This window comes from Berghia stephanieae, chromosome 4 (assembly GCF_034508935.2).
Source record: "Berghia stephanieae isolate SIO BIC M18660-M18661 chromosome 4, UCSD_Bste_1.3, whole genome shotgun sequence".
Lineage (NCBI taxonomy): Eukaryota > Metazoa > Mollusca > Gastropoda > Nudibranchia > Aeolidiidae > Berghia > Berghia stephanieae.
In genome coordinates, this window is record NC_088363.1 from 27,739,592 (window position 1) to 27,746,849 (window position 7,258).

The window sequence follows — 7,258 nt, forward strand, 5'->3', positions numbered from 1 at the left end:
AGAGAGCGCAATGAGGGACGATCTGATCTATATTATTATTTCCGTGTAGGTACCCAAGACATTGGTCACATTGCAAAATGTGCTCAAAATGACCTACATAATAAAACATGTTCACTGTTTTCGAACCCTTGAACATCACAATATTATGTTATTTTGATCCGCTTGGCCCATGGCCCATGGGTATGTGTATAACTTTCATAAACAAAGCAGTGTGTTTACATATTAATAAGAAATATCTCATCGTTGGACAAAACAAATCACGTGATCGTGAATCGGTTGGACGAAAAACTGAATGAAGATCTCTCCCATTCTTGCGACTACTGGTGAATCAATTTAGGAAAGCAACCTCAGATAATCACAAAAATAATTATAAAACAAACAAACAAAAAAAAAATAAAAAAATAAAAAACCAATACACTTTCCCCTGCCTAATAACCTTCTCTCCTCTCCGCCTCCAGTCCTCCAAATACACAATTTAGCTTGTCAAGATTAAAAGTTTTCGTGCGTGTGTGTCTTCAAGTGTGTGTGTGTGTATGTATGTGTGTGTGTATGTATGTGTGTGTATGTATGTGTGTGTGTGTGTGTGTGTGTGTGTTTAAAAACTTTCTGATCCCTCTTTCAAGAAAGCAGTGCTTGGGGACAAGAAAACTTTGACATTATCAAGGTTCTAGCAAGATGATATCCAGTAATTTTTACAGTAGGTATGTTTAGCGTTATATAAATTAAATAGTTCAAATTAAGCAACAATGGCTTTGAGGGTCTATAAGAAGTTATGGATACGACGGGAAAATTGGTTCCTTGACTTGTTAGGAAAATAGACAGTGCATGAACAAGCGCGTTGAACATGGTGAATTACAAAATTATATAAATATGTATTCAATGATGATCGACATTGACACTTTGAACAATTTTGAGAGAAAATTCTCAGAAATTGACTTGAATAATGGGTGGAACGATGGAACTGAAAGCTACTGCGAGTCGTCATTTAACACAGTTATTCCCCTTCGCACACGAATTTGACTCTACAGTCAAGAAAACAACAATAAACCTGTATTCTATATAGATAGAATGCGCTTGGCCAAGGAGTTCACAACATTGCCATCCGGAAGTATAACGGACCAACACACAAACTCTGTGTAACCATGAACTTTTATAGTCTGGTTAATACAGTTTAGTGAGAACAACTCACAAACGCGGATGGCAAAAACAATAACAAAGGCCTGAGTGACGTCATCTGCATACTATCTATAGATGTGTGCGCTTGGCTCAGAAGCTCACAACATTGCCTTTCGGAAGTGGTCTTATGTGCGGCAATGTGGTCTAGTGGTATGAGACTCGCTTTCGGATCGGAAGGTCCTGGGTTCGAGCCTCGCGCTCGGCGCATCGTTGAGTCCTTGGAAAAGGCTCTTTACTCACATTCTCTAACCGGAACCGTGCTCAGGTGTAAAATTCGTACCTGGCCGTTAACAGCGTTGTCTTTGTCCGAAAAATTGTAATATCGCCTAACAGGCGTCATGACCCGTCCTACATGTTAAATGTTGCTGTTGACCAGGGACCCCTTGTAAAGCTCTTTGAGCACATTTAGTGGATATTGCTCTATATAAAGCTCAATTTATTTATTATTTTAAGTAACGGACCAACACACAAAACTATGTGTAACCTTAAATGTTTATAGTCTTGTTTATACAGTTTAGTGAGAATTACTCATAAACGAGGATGGCAAAAAACAATAACAAAGACCTGAGTGACGTCAACGTCATATTATTCTATCTGTCCTCCTCCGCCTCTCTTTCTCTCGCCTCTCTCTCTCTCTCTCTCTCTTTCTCTCTCTCTCTCTTTCTCTCTCTCTCTCTCTCTCTCTCTCTCTCTCTCTCCCCTCTTTATAGACAGTATGCACTTGGCTAAGAAGCTCATAACATTGCCATCCGGAAGTATAACGGACCAACACACAAAACTGCGTGTAACCATGAACTTTTATAGTGTGGTTGATACAGTTTAGTGAGAATCACTCACAAACGCGGAGGCAAAATACAATAACAAAGGCTTGAGTGACGTCATCTGCATACTATCTATTGGGGCCAAGTAAAGCAGCATTTCTTGCAACATTAATCCGAACAACAATGGACACTTAGATAACCACGCCTCTCGGACAGTAGTCATAATGTAAACATGGCAGTGATTGATAAACATTGCGAACTACACAGGATTTACTATCGATCTAAGTAAAATACCCACTGTCCTCCAGTTTGATCAATAGATAGTAAGCGCACGGCTAAGGAGCTCACAACATGGCCATCCGGAAGTAAGAGGGACCAACACACAAAACTATGTGTAACCGTGAACGTTTATAGTCTGGTCAATACAGTTTAGTGAGAATTACTCGTAAAGGCGGATGGCAAATAACAATAACAAAGACATGAGTGACGTCAACTTCATTCAATCTATAGAACCAACACAGAAAACAATGAGAAAACTTAAACGTTAATAATATGATCGAGAAAATCGTGTGATAACTAATCACCCATATATCTGGTATAAAAACAATAACAATGATCAAAGATGGTGGATTTTTTTTTCACGTTTTTGTTTATAAACAACCAACTATGTTTGTCCGAGCACGTGTGGAAGTGTGTCACAAATTCCATGTTTTGATTGGTCAAATATATACTGTTAATATGATTTGAAATTGGAAATTTTATATATTGCAAATTTCCATGTTATTAATTTGACGTGTTCCTTTGTAGTTTCAATACTTCAACGAACCAAAGGTCACATCCTACTCAACTGGTTCCATGATCAACTCACGATTACGAAGTGTACCTTGATGAAGGAGGAGAAAGAAAAATATAATAATAATAATAATAATAATAATAATAATAATAATAATAATAATAATAATAATAATATAATAATAATAATAATATGATAATATAATAATAATAATAATAATAATAATAATAATAATAATAATAATAATAATAATAATAATAATAATATATAATAATAAAATAATATAAGAAGAAGAAGAAGAAGAAGAAGAAGAAGAAGAAGAATAAGAAGAAGAAGAAGTAATAATAATAATAATAATAATAATAATAATAATAATAATAATAATAATAATAATAATAATAATAATAATAATATATAATAATAGTAATAATAATAATAATAATAATAATAATAATAATAATAATAATAATATAATAATAATAATAATGGTGGATAACCCTATCAAAGTGCCACGTGATTTTCTTTTTGCTTTGTCCAGGTTACATAGCCGGAAGGCGATATTTATACATTGACGTTGTAAGATACAGGGCTTCAAGTGGCAGATCATTCCACAGACTGTTATATTTCAATTTGAATTGAATTCCTAGGTGACTTTGACCCACGGATGTTGCAGTCATTGAACTCTATAATTTGTCAAATCTGACAAAAAAACACATTTTTTCAATTTAAAAAAGGTAAGAAAACTCATTCTAATTAAGTTCCAGTCTTGAGAGGTTAAATTTATTTTTTTTTGACAAGATGAAGGTCATTTTAATCAATCTATATTTGAAGGACGAGTTTTCTGGCCAAAATATTTTTAATGTAATTATTCAGAGGATAGCAGAAATTGCTTTCTTTTCTTGGGTGTTGAAATGACTTTAAAGTTCGCGAGCAGCATTTATCTTCTAAACCCATCCATCTTAAGCTAAACTTACTTTATGTGATAGCGCCCTTTAATACTATTCGACCTGAAAACGACACCAAACAAGATCAAATACTATTATTATGATGATTTTTTACCACAGGCAAGGCTATCTTCTATTGATTTGGCTTTTAATTCTGTAGGTAATTTGTGAAATGGGTTTTTGATCTATAACACATGAAAAGGAACAGCTCAAACAAGATCTTCTTTATACAAAAGGGTTATCATAACTTTCTCAAACGATACATTTCTTTTCTTTTCTTTACTTTTCTTTTTATTTTTTTTTTGGACAAAAAGTAGATATGACTGTCGATAAAACTAAAATAAATTCACCAACGATAACGAAAGGGAAGGCAGACTCGTCAAATTTTTATTTATCTTTACTTGAAAGTTCGCCGTGCAAATAAAAGAACTAAAGTGGTCGCGTCGGTTGAACGGTTTCCCCTATCTGATACTGGGATATATCGTGTCTTTCAATCAGACCGACCGGTTGCTATTGAACGTTAGACAGTCGATTATTGACATAGAGGGTCACCGACACATTCTTGTAAAGCGGTCCTGGTTGACTGGAAGGCCCTTAGTTTCACGCCGTTTATAATTTGTCATCGCGACTCAATACAAATAATACACACATAACTTTCTCCGTTACGTTAAAGGAACCGTTTTAGATATAATATGTAGATTTCTTTAGCAAAACTGTTTAGGACATTGTGTTTGAATGCCGTGTAAAAAGCTTGGGGTTATGCAATTTGTTAAACCAATGAGTTTATCAATAATATCTATCCATCACAAAATGGCTTAAATGGAAGGAAAATACATCAACCATTAAATTAATAATTAATCTACTTTTTAATCAATACTGATATAAATGGGGATAAATAAATTGATTATACGTGACCCATCGTATCAAAACGGTATTTTATCGGGATGATCGGGCTCCTGAATAGTGAATTTAGAATCAAAATGATAAGAAATATGACCTTAAAGTTTGTTTCAATGTAAGAAATTGTATTTATTCTCCGCCATAACGAATATGATTTTATCTCAAATTTAATATTTTGGCTATAAAGTCGATTGTTAGGACGTGGTTAATTCCGACATGATACCGTTTTGAGACGTTGGGTCACAAATGCAATATATCGCCTCAAAGCAGTGTTAAAAGTATGCCGGGATTGTTTAATGCTTCAAAGAACAGTTATATTATAGTTTAATAAAAGGAAACTTGAGTTTATTCTATATCATTTCTTTAGGAAAATGGATAGTTTGTTTCTCAAAGAAGGAAAAAACCCATAAAATATCTCATTTTTAGTCTTAATACAACTTTAATGTCACTATTCGGACATCTGGTTGGCCCCGACACAATATTGTTTTGAGACGACGGGTCACAAATCTTGATAGCGCATTTCCAAATTTCATCATCTTCAATACTGCGCTTCAACGATGCCAAACAGAGCATAATTTGGATTTCATGCATTGCAAGAGAAATATCAAAATTGAATTTTGGTCCATACTATCACAACTTCAAAAGCGACACTCAAGTGGTGGGTAATTGTTTCGGGTTATGGCTCTCTAAGACATTAGTAGCAAGTAGTGACACCTATTTTTACCCTTTATGGCTTATCAATTTTTCATACTCTTTAACTTTCTCATGTTGTCAGAAAGATAATTTCCACAGCCTTATAATTTTTTAAAATGGCATTTCAGGTGCTTGCGACACATTTAATTCATATCAGCTCCAGTAAAAAGGGAAGAAATTGGGAAAGTAAAAAATTTCTAGATTTACAGCCTCAAGCGCCAAAAAAAAAAAAAAAAAAAAAATTAAAAAAAAGTCAGACAAAGCGAACTGGTTCAAATAGGGAACACAAGTAGATTCCAAGAGCATACTATCAGTGTACTTAGTTTGAGGTCACCGAAAAGTCTCATCCAGACACAAGCGCAGGATCCTACTAAGAGGTATATTCTCAAATGTTTACAAAGTATATTCAAAACAAAAAGCTTTGACAGCACACAACAGAGATGAGATGATTTACAAGGAGAAAAATATTGACTTCCAAAACTAATACTATAGATAGTTCGAAGATGACGTCACTCAGGTCTTTGTTATTGTTTTTTGCCATCCGCGTTTATGAATAATGCTCACTGAACTGTATTAACCTGACTATAAACGTTCATGGATACACACAGTTTTGTGTGTGGCCCGTTATACTTCCGGATGGCAATGTTATGAGCTTCTGTGCCATGCGCATACTATCTATAGATAGTTCGAAGATGACGTCACTCAGGTCTTTGTTATTGTTTTTGCCATCCGCGTTCATGAGTAATTCTCACTAAACTGTATTAACCAGACTATAAACGTTTAAGGTTACGCATAGTTTTGTGCGTTGGTCCGTTATACTTCCGAATGGCATTGTTATGATCTTCATAGCCAAGCGCACACTATCTATACACGTTCATGGATACACACAGTTTTGAGTGTTGGTCCGGAACGGAAGAAGGATTGAATGTGTAAATTTGTGAGCTATCGCCACAAAACGGTATTATTTCGGAGTGAATTAGATTCTAAAATTAGAAATTAAGATATTTGATCAAAATGGTATTATGTCGAATGATAATGATACTTAAAATTGCATTCATAATCTTTGCTCGGCACACAGTTGAGTCCTTGGAAAAGGCTCTTTACTCACATTCTATTACCGTACTCAGGTGTAAAATGAGTACTTGACCGTTAATAGCTTTGTCTCTGTCGGAAAAATATGTAATATCGCCTAAAATGCGTCATGTCTCTTTCTCATGTTTCTTCTGTCTCAGAAGATGTTACGTGTTGCTGTTGGTCAGGGATTTTTTGTAAAGCGCTTTGAGCACGGTTAGTGGATATTGCGCTATATTAAAAGCTCAATTAAAAAAAAAAATTCAAAAGTTATATGAACGTGGGTTAAATTTATGTGTCTTTTTTATTAGTAGAACGAGTTTGGTCTGATAACGAGCATAAACCCAATATGAGATATTTCTGATCATTATTATATTGATTTAATTTAAGTTATTTTTTGGCATTCGTTTCACTCCGAAAGATTGTGAATCACAGGCTGTATAAGATTTGGGTTGTTTTTATGTTTACTTAAAAAAAAGAAAGAAACAATTTCTTAAACCGAAAAGACCTAAATTTTCACATTAATTTATGGTCAATATAATAATCCCTTGTTTTTTTTTGGCACTGGTTCATCACGGCATTTTACCTAACACTATTTCTCCTGGAAGAAACTAAGATAATAATAAAATTCCATTTTATTTATTCTCATGGGAATTGTTTTTAGAGCCTATCTCTAGAAAAGACCAAGAGAATCCAGCCGCAGTGCAGCGGCGCAAAGTGAGTAATAATAGGGGCTAAGTTTAACTAATAAATAGAGGTGCCTAAATGAGTAAATAAAATGGAGATAAAGATAAAGGGAGTAAATCTGACTCATGAATGGACAACACAAAACAAACGACGTTTCGGCCCGTGGCCTTTATCGGGGCGAAGTTTCTTGCTCAAGGAAAAGAGAAAACGAGATACCGAAAGGGAGGACGAAT